The sequence below is a fragment of the Carassius auratus genome, unplaced genomic scaffold (genome assembly GCF_003368295.1).
Source record: "Carassius auratus strain Wakin unplaced genomic scaffold, ASM336829v1 scaf_tig00214411, whole genome shotgun sequence".
In the NCBI taxonomy this organism is placed as follows: domain Eukaryota; kingdom Metazoa; phylum Chordata; class Actinopteri; order Cypriniformes; family Cyprinidae; genus Carassius; species Carassius auratus.
Window position 1 is genome coordinate 153,708 of NW_020527647.1, and position 20,767 is coordinate 174,474.

Below are 20,767 nucleotides of genomic sequence, written 5' to 3' on the forward strand. Positions count from 1 at the left end.
AGTTTATTTTGTTATTCATTGCACCCAGAAAGCCCATAAAACTGAATCCAGTTTCCTGCATTTCAGTTGGCAATGAAGACTAAACAGGAAGAGATTGATTGTTTCCATCCCACTTACAGCCTTAATTGCAATGCCATGCTCTGGAAAAGCACCAGTATAAAACGGATATTTGAATAGAAAATGCTTTTTCAGCACTGGCAGTTATTTTGCCAAAATGGGACATACATTCTTAACACTAATCATAAGCCCATGTATAATTGATTTATATTATATGATGTATTATATTAAGTTTTTTCCCCCCTAGGTCCGTTTAACATTTACATTAAGACTTACTCACTATTTAAATTGTGTTATGATATGATATGAAATTGATTTGATTAGACCCGAAATTCTCCTCAAGGGGTATTGTTTGTATACCCACTTTATCAAATGAATGAATAACTATATCATTAAATGAGTAGTTATATGTATAGTTATCACTGAATATTTTCAGTTGACCTCAGCACTGAATGTGCTGTAACCAGCTGTAATTTCATCCTTCATTAAGGCCTTTTCCTCATTTTATTTTTAAAATTGTTCTTGACTTTCTGAGACATCTGAGAACTTGCATGTGGAACTTGGGGTAAACCAAACCCAGTGCGTTTGAAATTTTTAGGGTCAAGACCTTTGTTGCAAGACATGTTTCATTTGTGGGAAATCAGTCAGCAATTTTTTTTCTTTCCACTTCCTGCTGACTCGACTCCCAACAGACTGATTTTTTTTATTTTGACCTAGAAAGTCTTCATTATTTTTTCGTTAAATCCTTTTCTGAAATGGCAAGACAAACCATCGCCTGATTTTATTCAAAACATAAAAGAAGCCCATTAAAATGGCAAAGACTTTCGTTAAAGGTTTTGCTCAAATAATCAAGAAGGGCAGGCCAAGTATTCGAAGTCCTTACTGACAGAAAGATTCTGAAAACACAAAAGTTTATTACACGGCTCTATGGAATACTTGATTCATGCAAGTCACGTTATACTCCTTTAATTATAAATTTCCCAGCTGTACAATCACCCTTTTGCATTAAGTGAGAGATTTTATAAAGTTCATAAAAGTCTACAATTATCAAGAGAATAAAGTTTAAATGTGCATTAAATGGTTGGAAAATAATGTAAATTTTCAAAGGCAAGAAACGGACAGCTTAATTCATTTTTCTCTCTCAGTTTTATTTTGTGGTTTCAGAAAAATTGTCGATGCGCAAGTGAAGACAGACACCTTGTGTTGACAAGTGAAACTGCGCACAGTTTCAACCTAATTTAAACCATGTGAAACTCCAGCATCCGGGCACTCCGTCATCCGGGGTTTGTCTCTGTCTTGTTCCTTCTCTGTTTACAAACAGAAAGAGCGCAGAATGGTCGATGCGCCGCGACGTCATCCCTCCGACCACGTCATTTTACTTCGACCTTCCAAAAATGTTTTTCACACCGAACGAGAAGCACGACCCACCAAACTTCACCCGTATTTACTATTCGAGCAAGCACGAGTGCATTAGACATCAAATATAGCTCCTTTTTTTGCCACATGTAATGCACGTGTCGTCAGGTTCCAGGAACTGCAACAGTATTAACCTTTAATATGCCAGAGACCTTAGAGTAAGCCCTACGAAAATGGTCTAGGGGGAGATAAACATCTTAGATTAACTTTACAAAAAAATCTAAACGACATCGCACCAGCTAACGGTTTCAAAACTGCGGAAAGGTGAACGAGGATTTAAATCACGCCCCGCTCCAGTCCGTTAATCCATGACGTGTTTTCCACGCGCCAGCTCCATGTTTTGACTACCAACAGCAACACAGTGAACCTTGCCAACACATAGCCGTTGTGCTCGCAATCCCCTGTGTGTTTTTCAACAAAATGGCTGATTTAGGGGATGATACCGGAGCGAGAGCCCTACTGGCGCTCAAATCCGCGCCTTGCAGCCCGGTGGCTGTTTCTGTCCCGCCGGTGTACACGCTCTCCTCCTCGACCTCGCACGGAGTCGCATCCTCCATGTCCCTCTCCGCTCCGGCGCAGGCCCTCGCTCGCCTGGAGGGCAGGGACTTCGAGTTCGCCATGCGCCAGAGGACGGTTACCGTGGGGCGGAACTCGTCGCACGGCTCCGTGGATGTCAACATGGGCCACTCGAGCTTCATTTCCAGGAGACATCTACAGATCGCCTTCGAGGAGCCGTATTTCTACCTGCGCTGTCTCGGCAAGAACGGTGTGTTTGTCGACGGCGTTTTCCAGAGGAGGGGCGCACCTCCACTTCTCCTGCCGAGGGAGTAAGTTACTAAAATGAGATGTGTCTCCTTACATTAGCTTCTGGGGCCAGATGGCAAGCACATATTCACTTGGAGAGCGAATGCACTACACATACGAGAGATTAAATTAACCTGATTAATGCAGCGCGTGCATAATCCGACTGAACTACATGCTGGAGAATACGAGGACTGTCACAAATGACTTCAGGAAACTTGCGGTTTATGATATAACGTACTAGTTGTTTTATGCATTTATTTAAAGGGCAAAAAATGCAACGGCTACAAAACTTGTTTTGGCTCAGGATAATCTGACAGTATTTATGTGGATTATTAGGACTGCGAATAACGATTATTTTTATTATCGATTATTTAGACATTATTTTTTTCGATTAATCGGATTAAAAGCCCGATTTTCTTTATTAAAATTTTACTGACTAAAACACACTATTCCATATTCTGCCCAATGTCCTAAAAACAAATGTGTTGCTATTGAAAACATACAGTGTTTAACAATCTATAAGACCACCTGTCATAAGACAAAACACAAATATTTTAGGAAAATATAAAAAAAATATTAAAAAAAACCTTTTTTTTTTTTTTTGGACAAATAACAAACTGAAACAACTTATAGTATGTATTCACATAAAAAAATTACCTCCTTTGCCTTTGATAACAGCTCACATGCTTGCTGGCTTTTTTATGTACTTTTTGACTAACTGGGTATCTGAATAAAAAAAACACCCTAAAGCACTTGACAATTTTTTTTCTGTCTTTCTTTCACAGGTAACAGCAATAATTATATTATAGTGTTAAAAATAGCTTACTACTGTTACAAAAAACTTATACATGTTGGAGGTCTAACCAATACAGTAAGCTAAAAAATATATATATTTTGTAATTACCAATACTACTTGTCAAGAGCAGCAGTGGCACAAAATCTTACAAAATTGGTTAAATACCTTACATCATTCTGTTTCCTCCAATATTTGTCGATTCATTTTGTCCATAGGAATGCGTGATTCAGGGCTTTGATTTGATGCGACCGGCTGCAGTTGAACATGCAACTGTGGACAGACCAGACTAATCGATAATGAGAATCATTGTCGATGATTTTCTTTATAATAATCGATTTTATCGATTAGTTGATGCAGCTCTAGGGATTAATCTGCTATTGTTAATGTAGTATGCTCTTAAAAATAAAGGTTCTTAATTGGTATCAATGCTTCTGTGAAGAACCTTAAGCATCCATGGAACCTTTCAAATGTAGAAAAGTTTCTTTGAAGTCAAAAAAAGGTTCTTTAGATTTTTAAAATGTTTCTTTTAGGAACTGTTCACTGAAAGGTTCCTTGGGGAACCAAAAATTATTCTTCTAAGGCATCACTGCACAAACACCCTTTTGGAATCTTTATTTTTAAGAGCATGATTGAGTCAGTTAAAGGCATAGTTCACCCAAAATTATAGTTCTGGCATCATTTCCTCACCCTCACGTTCCAAACTTATATGAGTTTATCTCATCTGTGTTTTTCTACAACTTGTTTTTTTCTCAGGGAATGTTGACCAAGGCTGTCGGTTCTGTCTAAATCCTGTTGTGTTCCATTGAATAAATGCAAGTTTGGAATAACATGAGGGTGTGTAAACCGTCACACATTTTTCCTTTTTGGCTCAAGTATCCCTTTAGGTCCCAGATCTGGATCTGTCAATGGATCTGGATTTTCTCTATATTATACAATTACTGATCACTGAGTGTTTGTTTTGGTGAGGCTGGCGCTCAAGACGGGTTGAGACACAAACATGAAAAGTTAAACGTTTCATATTACCACCACAGGAACTGTGTGCACGACAGAGACTGGATCCACCACATGATTTTGTGGGTAGATGTGAGATGCAGGCCACATTTATGACGCATAGCAGTAGTAACTGCTTTATGATCTTATGCAGACAAAGAACAGAGAGGAAAACCTAGTAATACTATAATGAAGCACTTCAAACAACTGTGTTTCAGTAGTTATATGGCATTGTTTGTACACCGTCTTCATGCAGTCTCATTTTTGTTTAGATTTTGAACTGTAAACAATCATTACAGCTGTCAGTATAAAGTATTATTTTGTTCATCTCAATTCATTTGTGTGATTTCAAGTTTTTGGAATTCGAAACTGTTTTTTTTCCATAGTTTTCAAAGTATCTTATTTTCTTTTCAAATGATTTGAATTTGTATTTAAAACATATTTGGAATTAGATTTCGAATTTGAATTTATTGAAACAAACGGTAGAACAAAAATATCGAAGCTTAAAATCTTGCATATAAAATATACATTTGTATTTAGAGTCAATGTTCTTTTTTTTTTACATTACTCTTCCCATGTTTAGTTGCTGTTCTGCGTACACTAAGTTATAAGTTTAACAGTATAAATAGTTATGTTTATCTCAGTAACAATCATCTTTAGAAAACCAATCCGTGAGTATTTGATGAATCTACTAAATTAGATGTCTTTGATGAGGTTTACCACAAGTAAAGTAGTTTTATTGTCAGTAATCTGTATAGTTAATAATCAGTATGAAAGCAGTTCTAAAGCCATTGACAGTTTTAGCCTTAAATGATTGAGAAGTGGATAAACTAGTTAACTAGATCAGACTGAAGGTCTCTGCATAGTTGTGCTGAACAGTATTGTTGTGACTAGAGTTCACCTCTTTGTGACTCTTAGATTTATTAAAATCACTGTTTGGCTTCCTCGTTCTTATCAGAATTGCTTTTACTGACTCGGTGTGTGCCATCTGTCTTATCAATGCAGAATAGATCTGTGGAGCTTGTTGTCATGGAGGTCAGAGCGACTATTCCTGCAGACTGCTGTGAAAGCACGGACAGACTGAACCCATAATGGGCGCATGCCGAGCCAGCCATTCAAAACAACTGCAGAGTGTATGCTGTAGCATTAAATGAGGCTTCCTGGTGCAGCACTTGTGTAAATACGTCCAGTGGAGGCGGTGCACCAATTCATCATTCTCTTTGGCTCCACTGCCAACAGTTCAAAAACTGAGAAAAGGGGTGAAAGGGAGGGTTCACTTTTACTCAAAAGTTCACATTTTGTTGGTCCCAAACAGGACATTAGCTTAACAGTTACGCAATTAGAGATTTCACACAGATAACTTGTCTTGTGTTCACTGTCCAAGGCCATCTGTCATCTTCAATGGCAAAGTAAAGGTTTGATTATCAATCTAAACTGCCACACAAACCTTTCTACAGGCTCAAGGACATGTATTCAGTATAGCAGTATGGAGATGCAATGGAAAAATCTGTTTTCTACCAGTCTCAAAACATTGTCAAGGTTCTGTGGTCAGAATTTAACTATTGAAGTGTTTGTTTGTTTGTTTTCTTAAGGATAAAAACACTGATCTCATTGAATCAACTTTTATGTTGTGTCTGTGTTCTTCTCTACAGGTGCACATTTCGGTTTCCCAGTACGGTGATCAAGATTCAGTTTACGGCGCTGTATCACAAGGACACACAGAAGGAGGATGCGCCTGTATCCCCCGTGAGACCCCTTTATCCTCAAATCTCTCCGCTGAAAATCAGCATTCCTGAAAATGACTTCAGAAGTATGATGAGTCCCCTGCCTTCACCGACAGGAACTATTAGGTATGTCTTCACCCAAACGATTGTGCACAGAAAAACTGTTTCATTAGAGAACTAGTTCTTTTCCAGATCTTTTTGAAAGTAGATTTTGCAATCCTGCATTAACGCTGAAGCATCAGAATTTGCATGCAGTAGGAGATGCTTGATTGTGATGTGTGTTTGAAGCTGTCAGGCTTTACTGTATATGTAGTCAGTCAGATGCAATAGTGGTGGGAAAAGCCTGCCCCTGGCGGCCTCTCTGCTCTTCTGCACCACGTGTGGCTCTCAAAGCGAGCATGCTGTGTGCACATACCATATATGGCATGTGCTGAGCTTGGAGCGCTCTGATTGGTCGCTCAGGAAGTGTTGTGGTTTGGTGTTTTGAGCCACTGATAGTTTCCTTTTTCCGAGGCCTCCAAACACCCCCCTCATCCCACTCCTTGGACTGCTCCTACACCTAACACAAACAGACACATGCTTTCTGTCCTTCCTGGTTCCTCTTCCCTTACTGGGGGGAATGTTTCCTTCTATTGAGCTCTACAAGCATTGGAGCTGGTAATCCACAGCTGAGCTGCAGTCTCTACTGAAGGATTTCTCTCTCGTAGGGTTCAGTCTGTGTGAAGTTATAGTTTGGGGACATTTCCCAGATTGTCAGCCTGCTGCACAAACAGCAGATGTGTGTAAATCTTTGAATTCCTCACACATGGAGCTTCTTGAACAACTGCCAAGTAGAGTACAACCAGCAATATCAGCCTCTCGTTTGCCTATATTTGACTTCACTGTTTCCCTGCTGCATTAATTTTTTAATGTGAATGTCAGAATAATTTTGATAAGGTGATAACACTTAATAATGAGCTTACTTTATTACGTATATATTAAGTATCATAAACATGAACAACTTTTTTTTACACAGCTTTTATTAGTCTAGATTAGTGTTAAAAATATTGCTGTTAATTGGTGTTTGTTCATAATACATTAAGTATTGTTAATGTATATGAATTTGTATATTGACTATCTTCCAAAGGGTTGGGGTCCATAAAAAAAAAAAAGCTTTGTAAAGACATCTCATGCTCAATTAAGGCTGCATTTATTTTGTAAAAAATATGGTAAAATTGTTAAATATTATTACAACTTGAAAGAACTGTGTTTGTTTATATATATTATAATGTAATTTATCTCTGTGTTGGCAAAGCTGAATCTTCATCATTACTTGGTCTTCAGTGTCACATGATCCTTCAGAAATGATTCTAACATGCTGATTCGCTGCTCATGAAACCTTTCATCTTATTATCGATGTTTTCAGGCATCTTACATGAATATAAAGTTCATAAGAACAGCATTTTGAATATTTAAATATTTTGTAACCATGTAAATATCCTTACTGTCACTTCTGATCAATTAAATGCAAACTTGTTGAATAAAAATGTTAATAATAAAAATAAAAACCAACCAACCTCAAACTTTTAAATGGTGGTTTATACTATAGAAAGGAGCTTTAATAAATGTTTTAAAAAAATCATTCATTCTTAGTCATATTTGCATAATGTATTGGATAATGGCAACAATTTAAACCTAACTGTAAAGTGTTACCAAAAAAACGAAAAATGTTGGGTTGAATTATTTTTTTGATTCAGAAAAGATTTCTGTTAGTCAAGTGCGTTAATGATCGATGGGTTAAATAGATCTTCTGTAAATCATTACTGCACATGACCCTTTGGAATCACTTGGCTGTGCTTCAACAACCTTCACTGTTTTGAACTTGAGTAGCTCTTAAAGCAGTGGCTTGGTATTGCTTTTAATATAAATGCATTGCATAATGCATATTTGTTGACCCAAAACGTGTTTCAAATTAGTTCAAACTTGGTTAGTTCAGTTCTTTCAGTAATTACAAATATAACCCCAAATTCTTGAAATATTTCTTGACTTGATACCAATAAAGAACTATTGGTAGTGACATTATTTTATTGTCTTTTTTTTTTTTTTGTAATTTTATAATTTGGGATCCATATTATGATATAAATTCCTTAGGGTTTTATTCTTAACTAGGACATACATTTTGCTTTTGAATAATTGTATTTATTTTTGCATTTAACTCTTTTAGTATAAAAGTTTCAGTTTTAGTACAGAAGTTCGGACTATATTTTTTGCTTGTCCTTAAGTAGTTGTTTTTTTAATATGGTCCAGCTGTTGTGAAAATGCAGCCTCAGGAGTGGACTTCAACCCAAAGCACCCCGCCTGCTGTGCCCTCATGCACACAGTTGCCTTCCCCCGGCCGGCTGCTCAGAGAGGCCTGTTTGTCTCTGCCCGCACAACACAATGGAGCCTGCAGCGCAACAGCCTTATCTGAGCGCTCTCTTGTGCCCTGCTGTCAGGAAGCCAGCAGTATAAAATAACACCGCGAGTGAAGGAATGATGGGGTGTGTCTGTGTTATGGGAGACTTACCGAGCTGTTGACAATAAATGACAGCCTTAAAATAGCATTGCTCAGGATGTCTTTCTGTCACTATCAGTCTAAATAATGGAGTTATTATCATTAGATTTCAGAAACCCTGCAGCTAATGGCTCAGTAATTATTTAGTTTGTTTATCTGAATGGTTGGGTTTATAGGGCATAGGGCCACCTACTGGCACGTTATTTTTCATGTCAGATGTTAATTTCAATGTGCGTGATGTTTTGTCAGTCACCACAGGCAGAAAAATTCAACCTGTCCCTTAGTTTGTAAAAATAAACAGGAAATATGCTGAAACTGACACACTTAAAAAGGGGGCTAGAAGGCAAGCTAAAAAGCAGAAACCTGAAGCTTGGATTTTTGCACAAATGTAGTTGCTCTGGTGTTGTGTTACTATTTTATGCAAACAGTGCTTTATGAATGATCATATCTAGAGATTCCCTGTATACTGGGACCATTGCGTTTATGCATGATATTAACTGTTAATTGGTTGATAGTGGATATGTATTTGTCTTTTTTTCTTACTCAAAAAAAAACATTGTAAAGATTTGCAATAGAGGCCACACCATGAAAATATATTTTTGGCTGGATGTGGTGAAAGTGACGATGTTTACTTTCCCAGCTGGTTCTGACATGTTTACATAAGTACTTTTTTTTTTTTTTTTTGGTTGTGCACCATCATTTGAAAGGTTTTGTTTATCGTTTGAAATAAATGACTAGATATATGTAGCTAGAATGTATTAAACTGATCAAAAGTGACAGTGAAGGCTTTTATAATGTTACAAAAGACTTCTAATTCAAATAAATGCTATTTATTTTTTACTTAAAGTATGACGGTTTTTGCAAAAATATTAAGCAACACAACTGCTTTCAAAATTAATAATAATGAAAAATTTTTCTTGAGAAGTAAATCAGCCTATTAGAAAGATTTCTGAAGGATCATGTCACACTGGAGTAATGATGCTGAAATTTTAGCTTTGCATCACAGGAATAAATGACACTTTAATATATGTTTCAATAGAAAACGGTTATTTAAAGGGGTGGTTGATTGCGATTTCACTTTTTTAATGTTAGTTAGTTTGTAATGTTGCTGTTTGAGCATAAACAATATCTGAAAAGTTGCAGCAGTGAAATTTCAATGCAAACGGGGAGATACCGTCTCTTAAAATTCTGGCAGTTTAATGCCTACAAAAACGTCTGTTCAGGGACTACAGCAAGCTTCTTCCCCGCTCCGTTACGTCACAAAAGTTACGTCAAAAGATAAACCCCACCCCCTGCAACACGCAACAAAGGGTGTCAAGGCCATGTTGTGCTGCTTTAGAGAAGAGGAAGAGAAAACTAGGGCTGCACGTAAAAATATGTTCATATGTGAATTAGGGCAGCATGATGTGTCGTTTAAGCATCGATATCGCGATGTACGAATCCAGGTTGAATCCAATGTAGGCTGTCGTAGTTGATCCGTTATTACTGTAAGGGCCAGCTGCTCCCCGGCCCTTGACGAATGTGATACGCGGAGAGCGCGCGCGCGCGAGAGAAAGAGGGAGAGGAGAGGGAGGAGGGAGGGAGGGAGCGCGCGAGAGAGAAAGACAGAGGGAGGGAGAGAGAGAGAAAGACAGAAGGAGGGAGAGAGAGAGAGAGCGAGTGATTCTTCAAACAACACAAACTCTCTCCCTCTCGCATATTAATCAATTGACACAATGGTGTCGATGTTTAAATCATTTAAAATGAGAATGTAAGTGTGCTCACCCCATTTTTGTTTTTAAGAAAAAATTATATTAGATTTCATATCGCAGAAAAATAAAATATCGCAATGTCATTTTTTCCCAATATCGTGCAGCCCTAATATGAATCAAGATACTGTCTTCTAACGATTCTAATGGATTCACAAGTTTCAAAATCAATGTTCTAAAGCAGCGGTTCTTAATATTGTTCCTCGCGTCCCCCTGCTCTGCATCTCTTTCCCTCTCTCGTTCAAATCATCAGATCAGCTCCAAAAAACTGTTCCATGTATACACTTATTTTCTCAAAGCATTGAGAAGCGTTTTACATGGACACGCAAATGGTTGCTGTGTGCTGTATAAAAGCTTTAATCAGAATAAAACCGTATATCAAAAATTAACAGAAGCAGTAGCATTTACAAATAACAGCGTATCTAAAAGTATGAGACAACAACAAACAAACATACCATTAAGAGTTCTAAAGGTTCTACATGATCCTCTTTATTAATATTCTCTGCGTCTCAATCAGGCTCAAATTGATAAGCAATATAGAGTAAGTCATTGCTTACAATACAACCGGAGCACATTCTGAGCTTGAGGGGCGGGATGTTCAGACACGCTCGAGGCGGTTTAGCGAATCACAACATACTGAGCCAGCTGACCAATCTCAGCCCATCGTGTGTTTTCTGAGGGAGGGGCTTCATAATAACAGGAAGTAATCAAGGTGTTTTTCTTAGAAGGGACAGATCAGTGTAGAATAAAAGTAAATTATGTGAAAAACGAAGCATGAACACATATTAGACTACACCCCATAAACTCAATCAAGCCTAAAAAAAAAGTCGACCACCCCTTTAAATTGCAATAATACTATGGTTTTTGTTGATTTTTGATCAAATAAATACAACCTTGGTGAGCACTAAAGATTGCTTTTAAGCTTTAACATTTAATTGGAATATAATAATAAAAACAGACGTATTCCTTAATTCTCTGATGCAGTCTTCTTGGACTCTTATAGATGATGTTTTCACACCTTTATGTCCATATTTTGTCCACTCAGTGTTCCCAATTCCTGCCCAGCGAGCCCTCGGGGTGCAGGTTCCTCGGGATACCGATTCGGGCGCAGCATCACCTCAGATCTCCAGCTGGCAGCAGAGTACGCTGCCAAAGCGGTGTCAGAACAGCGCACTGAAGCCACAGGAGGAGATAGTCCTAAGGTAAGAAGCCTTTAGCATCCTAATACATGTCCGTGTCAACATCAGTGTGTTTGTTCCCAAAGTTCACTGTCCGCTACTCCTTCAGGATGAATCCAAACCTCCATACTCATACGCTCAGCTGATAGTCCAGGCCATCTCGTCTGCACCGGACAGACAGCTAACACTAAGTGGCATCTATGCTCACATCACCAAGCATTATCCCTACTACAGGACGGCCGACAAAGGCTGGCAGGTCCGTTTATTTGCTAAAAATTGTTGTTAGTTGGTCTGTCATGTTTGTGTGCTAATTTGCATTCTCTTAACCTCATTTCTCTCCAGAACTCCATTAGACACAACCTATCTCTGAACCGCTACTTTATTAAAGTGCCGCGCTCACAGGAAGAGCCAGGCAAAGGTTCGTTCTGGCGTGTGGACCCCTCATCAGAGTCCAAGTTGGTGGAGCAGGCCTTCAGAAAGCGCCGACAGAGAGGAGTGTCCTGTTTCCGCACACCCTTCGGCCCTCTGTCCTCAAGGTGAGATGTCTGAGACCCCCTGCTAACCCTGCACGCACCCGCCATCACATTATAACACTCACACTTTCTGATGTTATAGAAGCCCGCTTAGTCTATTCTGTTTCCCTTTTTATTCCCCTTCTGTCTGTTTCTTCACTGGGCAGAGCAAAGTGAGTCTGTCACCTCTTTGAATTGAATCATTGTTGCAGTCATTTGGTGAAGCAGCATCAGTCACACCCATCCTTATGCTCTCTGCGTTTTAACACTCTCGCATTAAACTTGGGTCCAAAATTAACTGCCTGTAATGCGCGATTTAAACATTGAATATTGCAGTATTTTAGTATAATACTGTTTTGTGTCATGGAATGTAGTTTTAACAGTTTTTTAAAACGAAAATGTACTTAGACTTCAGTTATGCAGTTTGTTAATAAAGATAATGTCTGTGGCCTCAGCTGTTAAACTGTCAACTTGAGATTTGAGAGGGGTTTTAGGGTGCTTTCACACTAGCACTTTTGGTGCAGAACCAGGGTAGATTTACGTCAGAATTCGGTTCGTTTGGATGATGTGAACGCTGTCTTCCGTACTCGGATGCGCACCCGCGAACCGTACCCGAATCAGCTTAAAAACGGTGGTCTGGGGTACACTTCATGTGAACTCTGGTATGGTTCACTGCTCATGTGAACGCAATCGTACCAAATCGTGGAAGTGAACCGCTTTTAATGACAAATTATTTGATGAAAATGTGTTTTTGTGTTTCACTCACTTTCCTGATGAGCATGACTGATGACTGACTCATTTATGTTTGCCTTTAACGTTCTTTAGAGCATTTTCAGCAAATTCGTAAGACAGACGCAAGTGCCGTTATTTACCGAAACTTTATTAACAAAACGAACAGTTCAAAGACGTAATGCATAAAAGTGCACAGAGTAATGTTATGCATTTGCCGCCTTCTCCTTTCCGTCGTTACCAAGCAACGGGGTAAACAGCTGCTGGCTTGATGACGCAAGCGAACAGCGGTTCAGACTCAAATATTATAATATGAACACAGTCCAGCGGGGGCAGGGGGAGGGGGGAGCAACCAAACTCGGGTTCAGACCAGACAAGTGAACCAAGTGTGAAAGCACCCTTAAAGACACCCCATTGTTGTTTATGTTTACACACACTTCATTTTAAATTGTCGAGATTAACCTTAGTCAATACATTATATAAGACACCTCCGTCTAAAATCAAGTGGGCTAGTGAGGTGTCTCCTATTTAGAGGCTGTAAGTTTACATTCAAAAAATCACTTGTCTAATTTCTGCACCCCACAAGGCTCCACACAAAGTTGTCAAAAATGATTGTCTCCAAACAGGAATCTCAAACCATTATTTGCTAGGCTCAAACAAAAAGAGCAGTGCTTTGAAAACTTCACACTCATTTCTGAAAGTGGTCTCTGCACATTTGATAAACAATTTTTGTGTTGGAAAATCTTCCCGTTCAAATTGTTCAACTTAGGCAGGTGAGGCAAGAAGTTGTTTTTGGACCCTGCTTGGCCAGTAACATCTGAACGTGTATGTGTAGCTTTCACAGTGTGTATGACTGTCATACGTGTGTGGTGTATGACTGAGACATCTTTGTGCTGGTTTCAGGAGTGCTCCAGCATCTCCCACCCACTCCGGCCTCCTCTCTCCAAACTCAAGCGGCCTCCAGACCCCTGAGTGTCTGTCACGGGAAGGATCACCAGTGTCTCATGAGCATGACTTTGGTTCTAAGCTTGCTTCTGTGCCCGAGTACCGATACTCCCAGAGTGCACCAGGTGAGCGTGTTTCCTTTCATAGCACTGCAGTACTGACTGACTGCACGGCAGTGTGCGTGACTTGCACTGTTTGGATGTGTAGTCTCCAAATAGAAACAATACTAACTTGCTCACAGTTTTCCAGCAGTGTGATAGTAGCTCAGCTGTTGTCAAAACATTGGAACTTTTCTGGTAAAAAAAAAAAAAAAAAAAAAAGTATTTTTGTCGCTTGACAAAATTTCAAGACAAATTTGTTAAGCACTTTTCCCAATACATATAATTCAAAAGGAGCTTTACACAAAATAATGAGATTAATGTTATTGTTTGTTGCGTTTATATTTTTGTCTTAATGGTATCATGACACATTTAGCAAATTAGAACTGATTTTACATTTTGTGGTGATATAAACAATCAAGCATTTGTGATTTGTAAAATAGTATTAAATTTCGCACTACATAAGTATACTAAATGTATATGCATAAAGTTGGACATACTTATTAGTGGTCAACCGATATAGTTTTTATTTTTTATTTTTTTTTTACTAATAATATTTAATAAAATTTTTATTAAAAAGGAAGTAAACACTGTGACGAACAGGGCACTCAGTGTTAATGGAAGTTTGTGTGTATTGGGAATCATATTTTTCAAATAAAGACAGGGTAACACTCATTTTACATACAGCACACAGAGAAAATGACATGAATATGACAGTGGGCAAATGCATAAAGTGCAGCATAATTTGAAATGCTGGATACACATACACACTTCACAAGATCTCACAGCTGGATTCAGTTTGGATGGAAGTTTGCAAGATTTGTGATATGAAATGTTAATTAGTCATTCAAAGATTTGTTTAAATGATATAAATGTGTATTTGATTAATGTTGACTGCAAACGAGAAATTATTACAATGTTTGCCTTTCTATCACTAATAATATAAAGGCAATCGTTATAATACTTTTTGTTTACATAAATACCTTTATCTGATAATTAGACATACTTCTATCTGTATAAGACAGAACTATTAACAACAACAGTGAAAAAGAGGGAGAATGTGAACACTGGGTTTAGGCAGTCAAAATAAAAGTCCCGCCTCAAACACATTGGCCAAGCAGAAAAACTTATCAGCAGATGCCAATATTTGCAAAATAGCAATATATCTTTGCCTGTTTTGGTTTAATTTGTTATGGTTTGGTTCCAGGTTTTTTTTTGTGTGTGTATGTGATAACTTACAGTGAGGTTAAATACTTGTTCTATCTGTGCGATTTTGGCAAGCTACTAATTCAAATTCCCTTCTCAAGTCCTGAATATATTTCTCAGACTCTGTATGATTCCTCTTGTCTCTCAGGCTCTCCAGTGAGCGCTCAGCCTGTCATCATGGCCGTGCCACCTCAGTCCTCAGCCGCAATGCCCCAGCCTGTGGCTTACATGCCGGCCTCCATCATTAGCTCCTCCCAGGCCTCTGGTCAGGCCATCCATGTGGTGCAGCAGGCGCCAGCTTTCACCATGGTTCGTGTAGTGACCACCTCCACCAGCTCTCCCAATGGCTATATCCTGGCTAACACCACCTCATCAAACTCTGGAGAAGGACATGGAGATCAAAGAGGTACAACAATCCATTTCCTCTGGTTTAACTCCAGAACACTTTTTTCAGAATCTCCATGGATAGCCAATCTTTAAAACTTGCACTGTCTGTGAACAGTCTTTCATTCTGTGTTGTGTGTAGGTGCAGTGGAGGAGATGCCTGTGGTTGGCAGTAGAGTTATTCAGGCTGTAGGGAGTCACATAAGCTCAGCCAATAGGGGACAGCAGAGTTACACTGTTGTCCAGCAGAGTGCCATACACCAGCTTCCTGTGCAGACCATTGCTCAGAATGGCAAACATGCTCTTCCTGTCACCAGTGTACCAACCAGTGCTTACGGTATGTGTGCATTTTTCTAAAGCCTATATATTTAACATTTATAGTGAATGGCAATTTTAGATCGCACATTATTTCAAGGTCCAATTCTTGCTTTCAGCAAACCCTAAATTATGACTTTTGCCTCCATAAAATGCTAATTTGTTGCTTATTAATAGTTAGTAAGGTAGTTGTTATATTTAGATATCGGGTAGGATTAGGGAATTAGAATAAATTCATGCAGAATATGTTCTTTATAACTACTAATAAACCACTAATATGTTAATGATAGCTATGCTAATAAGCAGCTAGTTAACCCTCAAAGTAAATATAACTGTTATTCTTTAATGTTTAATAACTTTTGAATCGCTAATCCAATCTGAATGCTTTAAAAAGTGATGTAAAGCAGAGAGGCGCTGGATATTCAGAGGCGCCGTAGTGTACGTGATTACGTCATCACATTTTGACAACATTGATTCGTCAGAAGAAACCAATGCTTTGGTTCCTCTGAGCCAAACAGAAATTATTGTTGACGCTTAGTCCCACCCCTGAGCCCAGATTGGTTCAAACTGTACCGTATTAAACCAATAAGTAGTCTCTTTTGAACTACTACTTAACATATTGCTTTGTAAAATGAACGAAAACAAAGTGAAAGTAAAGTCTGTCGTGAGTGCATGAATACAAACACACAATAACACATTTGCATGAGAAAACTCTCAGAAAAAGCCTAAAAAACACTGGACAGAATACTTTGACATAAAACAAATCAAAACCAAGGATGGAACAGTGGTACATATCTGATAAAGCACTGGGATTTATGTCTTGGGTCACTAGGCGATGTCCCGGTAAAATCGATCATTTATATTATGTTTACTAAGTAAATCATTATATAATTATACAGTTCATAAAGATAGTTGCACTATTTTTTTCTGTTGCACTCTGAATATTTCTCACTCCTTTTCTGTGTAGTTTGTGAATCATTTGCACTGTTTTTGCTCTGTATTGTTGAAGATAATTTGTGCAATTGTTCATACTCAGATTGAAAATATATTTCTCAGAAGAAGAAAATAATAGTTTTGTTATTATATATCACTCTTTCCATTTTCTTTACTCATTAAAATGTTTTTGGACATTTCTATTGTTAGTTAACGAAATAGGCCTGTTCTTCCACTTATAAGCGTTGATAATAATATTGTAATAAATGGCTATAACTAGCTTGGGGAATGGTATATGTAAACACAACTTTATTTGGAAGTGTAAAACACCCAGACACAACTTTCTAAAGAAAAATATCCAAACTTTAGGAGTTACTGTTTGAGAACACATTAAAAAACACCCAACTGTTGCTTGCATTTTTCTTATAATTCTGTAATTTCATTAATTCTTAGAGAAAACAAAAGAAAATTGAGACTTTAAATTAGTTAAACTTAAACTGTAAGTTCTCCTGTTTATAACTATAAATGGCACTTGATGCTGACTGCTAGAATAGGTCTGCAAAACAAAGAAAAGTGCAGGTGTGTCAGGCGCCCCAAAAATATTCTAGGTCTTTAAGGGTTAATAATGAGAATTGGTCCCTATTCTAAAGTGTTACCTAATTTTCTAACTTGCTTTTTAAATTGGTACTGTCTAATTAAGCGATTTATTGCATCCAAAAAGAAAAGTTTTTTTTGCATAGTATATGTGTGTGTTCTGTGTATATTTAATGTATGATATGTGTGTGTGTGTGTGTGTGTGTGTGTGTGTACATTATCAGAGTCCTTTTTATCATGATTTTTCACTATTTATATTTTGTTCTAAAACTAAACCACACAACCTAATTACTATAAATGTAAATAAAATTGATTTATATATATATCAAGATTAAAATAGACATAAATAAATAACCGTTTATCGGTGATGCTAAAATAAGAGTCATGTGATGTGACCAAAATTCAGGGAGAGGGGAAGAAGCATCAAATTATAGGATCCCTGCAGACCCTCATGACTGTGTCAATGGCATTAAGTCTTTTAAAATATCAGATAATTAGATTTATATATATATATATATATATATATATATATATATATATACATATATATATATATATATATATATATATAAGATTAGTTTAGGTTGTAAAATGTCATGTGGTGCCACTTCCCGAAAACATACTGATATTTATGAAAATCATTTTCAACTTTTCAATGTTAAAAAATATTACATTAAGGATTCTATTTTAAATATAAAATGTTGATCTAATGTAAAAACAACTGACGAATGATTATTTATCTTAACTTCTTGGTTGTAAAACTTTTTTGGGGAGAAATTATATAAAAGCTTTTCAAAGTTCTGAATGCAAAACCAACATGAAAAAAAAGAGTACAGTCTAGGTTTTAAACTCTTGTTTGTTTGTTTTTTACATTGACCTGTAACAGATTTCTTTGTGTTGTCATCTCTTTCCCTCAGCTTTCACCAATCCTCTTCAGATCTTGGCTGCCCAGGCTTCCACATCCCCTCCTGTGCTGGTCAGCAGGCCCTCCAGCATGGAAACAGACGAGTCCAGCGTCAACGAGCCCGAACCCAAACGGGCCAAAATGGAGGAGGACAGTGTGGCTCCAGTCCCTCAGCCTGTAATTGTTGCAATGAATCAAGAGGCAAGCGAATGAACCAGTGAGTGAGCGAGTGAGCCGACGACCCATCTTCAAAAGCACATCTCGCAATATCCTTAAACGTATTGAGGGAAACGTGTTTGGTTTTCTTTAAAACAAGAACTTCAAAGTTTTGTAAACGCCCGACTCGGGTGACTGGTGGAATGTCTTTGTAAGAAGAGGTTGTTGTTTCTCGGGGGTAAATTCAGTGAGCTACATCTGGCAGCATTAAAATTCAATGCACACACAGTTTTAATTTTGTAGGGGTTTTTAATCTTGCAAGAATGTTTGAAAGAAGTATGAAGAGAGGTACACGTGCCTGAAGACACCAGCTAGGCACGTGCTCCCAGGTAGTTCCTCACAAGGTACAGCTGAGAGAGTTCTTCTTTTCGGGATGGGGTGGGACCAATACCTATGCAGCTATTACAGTCTGAGACCAAGAGTGTCTCTGAATTGAAGCAGTATATAAAAAGGGTCACGGGAAGCTGTGGTTACCTGTGCGGCCTTTGTGAGGATTTATTTATCTCTCTGTTTAAAAGAAAAAAGGCTATCTTTAATAAAACAAGATTGTTACAACTCAAAGCAGAAATGAATAGATATAACCGAAGCCTTTTCTAGCTGGAGTCCTTTAACCTACTTTATTATAGTGTACAAAATCTTTTTTTCTGTGGAGGATTCTTACCTTGCTCGCTTACTACAAAGAGAAATGTCTAGAAATATGCTTATTTCTTAATTGGTCTATGTTTAGTGCAAAAAATTAAAAAGAACTCTGAATGTAAGTACCGTTTGTTTATTTGTTATGACCCCATGGCACCCACTTTTGACCTAAACAATATATTAAACCATTAGAATGTGTTTGTAGATACATTTTTGATGTTTTGTGTTTTTAAAAACAACTAAGTTCATTGTATTTAAAGTAGCTCAGTCTTATTTGTTCATCACCCTTAAAAAGCACTTGGCCAAAAATCTGCTCCATAAATACCTTAAGCAACGTAACCCCGACTGCATCAATGGATGAATGCTAGCACACCACACGTCGCTGATCTATTTGATGTCAACCAAATGCTTTTCCAGACCTAGGAATGTAACTGTTCATGTTGATTGTTGTAAGGGCTGTTTCTTCACCTTAATAATCACCGAAGCCACTAAATGAATGTTCAGTATTTTTTCTGAGAGTTCAAGAAACATTTGTTTTGTAATCTACACAAAGCCAGCCTTTAATCAGACTTTCTAGTTTTACTAAGAGAAAATATGTTGTTCGAATTATTCAAATGTGTTTTCAAGACAATCACTAAAAGAATTCAGTAACCACTTTGTATGTTGCAAATTATACACACCACAGATGTGAAGTGAAGTAGCTTTATGTGAGCTACCGATAGCTTTGTATGCGTCTGTAGTCGTACAGTCACAGCAGTACAGTGTTGATTTTGTAGTAAGAATGGAAGCTTTAAAGGGATCGATAGTTCACCCAAAAATGAAAATTCTGTCATCATTTACTCACCCTCATGTCGTTCCAAACCTGTATGAGTTGCTTTCATGAGGATATTTTGAAGACAAATAGTTAATGGTTCCCATTGACTTCCATAGTATTTCTACTATGGAAGTCAATGGGAACCACCAACTGTTTGATTACCAGCGATCTTCAAAATATCTTCTTTTATGTTCAACATAAGAAAGCAACTCATTCAGGTTTGGAACAACATGAGGGTGAGTAAACGATGACAGAATTTTCATTTTTGGGTGAACTATCCTTTTAACAGACCATATATATCTTCAACATTAGTGCCTTAGTACTCCACTTCTTTCAGGACTAAATAAAAATCATTGTGATGTACTGCTTAAAGACAATAACATCAAACTTGCCTACTAAAGAAGTTCATTTGCAGGGTTGGACATGTTGTTAGAAAAATGAACATCAGCATTCTGCAACAAAGTCTATAGAGATGATGAATCAAGTTGTGACTGGACAAGACTGAGCAATATGATAAAAGAAGCAGGAAATGAAATCTTGCTGGTTCTTTATCAGTGAACTAATGCATAAATCAAGAGGAATCTCTCCGTAGACAAAAAAAGCCTTTTGGTGAATTTAAAAGAATAGTTCACCCAAAAAATGAAAATGCACTGACTCTCAGGTTTATCTAAGATGTAGATGAGTTTGAAAACAGATTTAGAGAAATGTAGCATTACATCACTTGCTCATCAAGGGATCCTCTGCAGTAAATGGGTGCCATCAGAATGAGAGTCCAAACAGCTGATAAAAACATCACAATAATCCACAAGGAATCCACACGACTCCTGTCCATCAATTAATGTCAAGCTATGTGTGTGTTTGCAAGAAATAAACATTAGACTGTTTCTTCTGGCTATCCCATCATATAGTCCTCTATGCATTATATCGCTTACTCCAGAGAAAGTCAGCAAGGGATGAAATGTTCAATTCCTCCAAATCGGTTTCAGTGAAGAAATGATTCAAAAATAAATCTTGGATTGCATGAGAGTGAGTGCATTTTCAGCAAAGTTGTATTTTTTATTTCAGCTGTTCCTTTAAAAGCTTTGAAGCAGCAATTGGATTTAAGCGATGCAGATATCAATGCAAAAACTGAGTTTGATCCTAATTAGTCTGATTGATTTGGGTCTTTGTTTTTCAAATAAACACAATGCATGAGAGAACCACTGTCCCATTTGAAGTATAATTTAATTTATATA

General features: G+C 37.6%; 1 pseudogene; it reads left to right on the forward strand.

Annotated features, from left to right (window-relative positions):
• The first annotated feature begins 1,798 nt into the window (after positions 1-1,798).
• Positions 1,799-19,222, forward strand: LOC113091966 (forkhead box protein K1-like; annotated as a pseudogene).
• Positions 19,223-20,767: the final 1,545 nt, after the last annotated feature.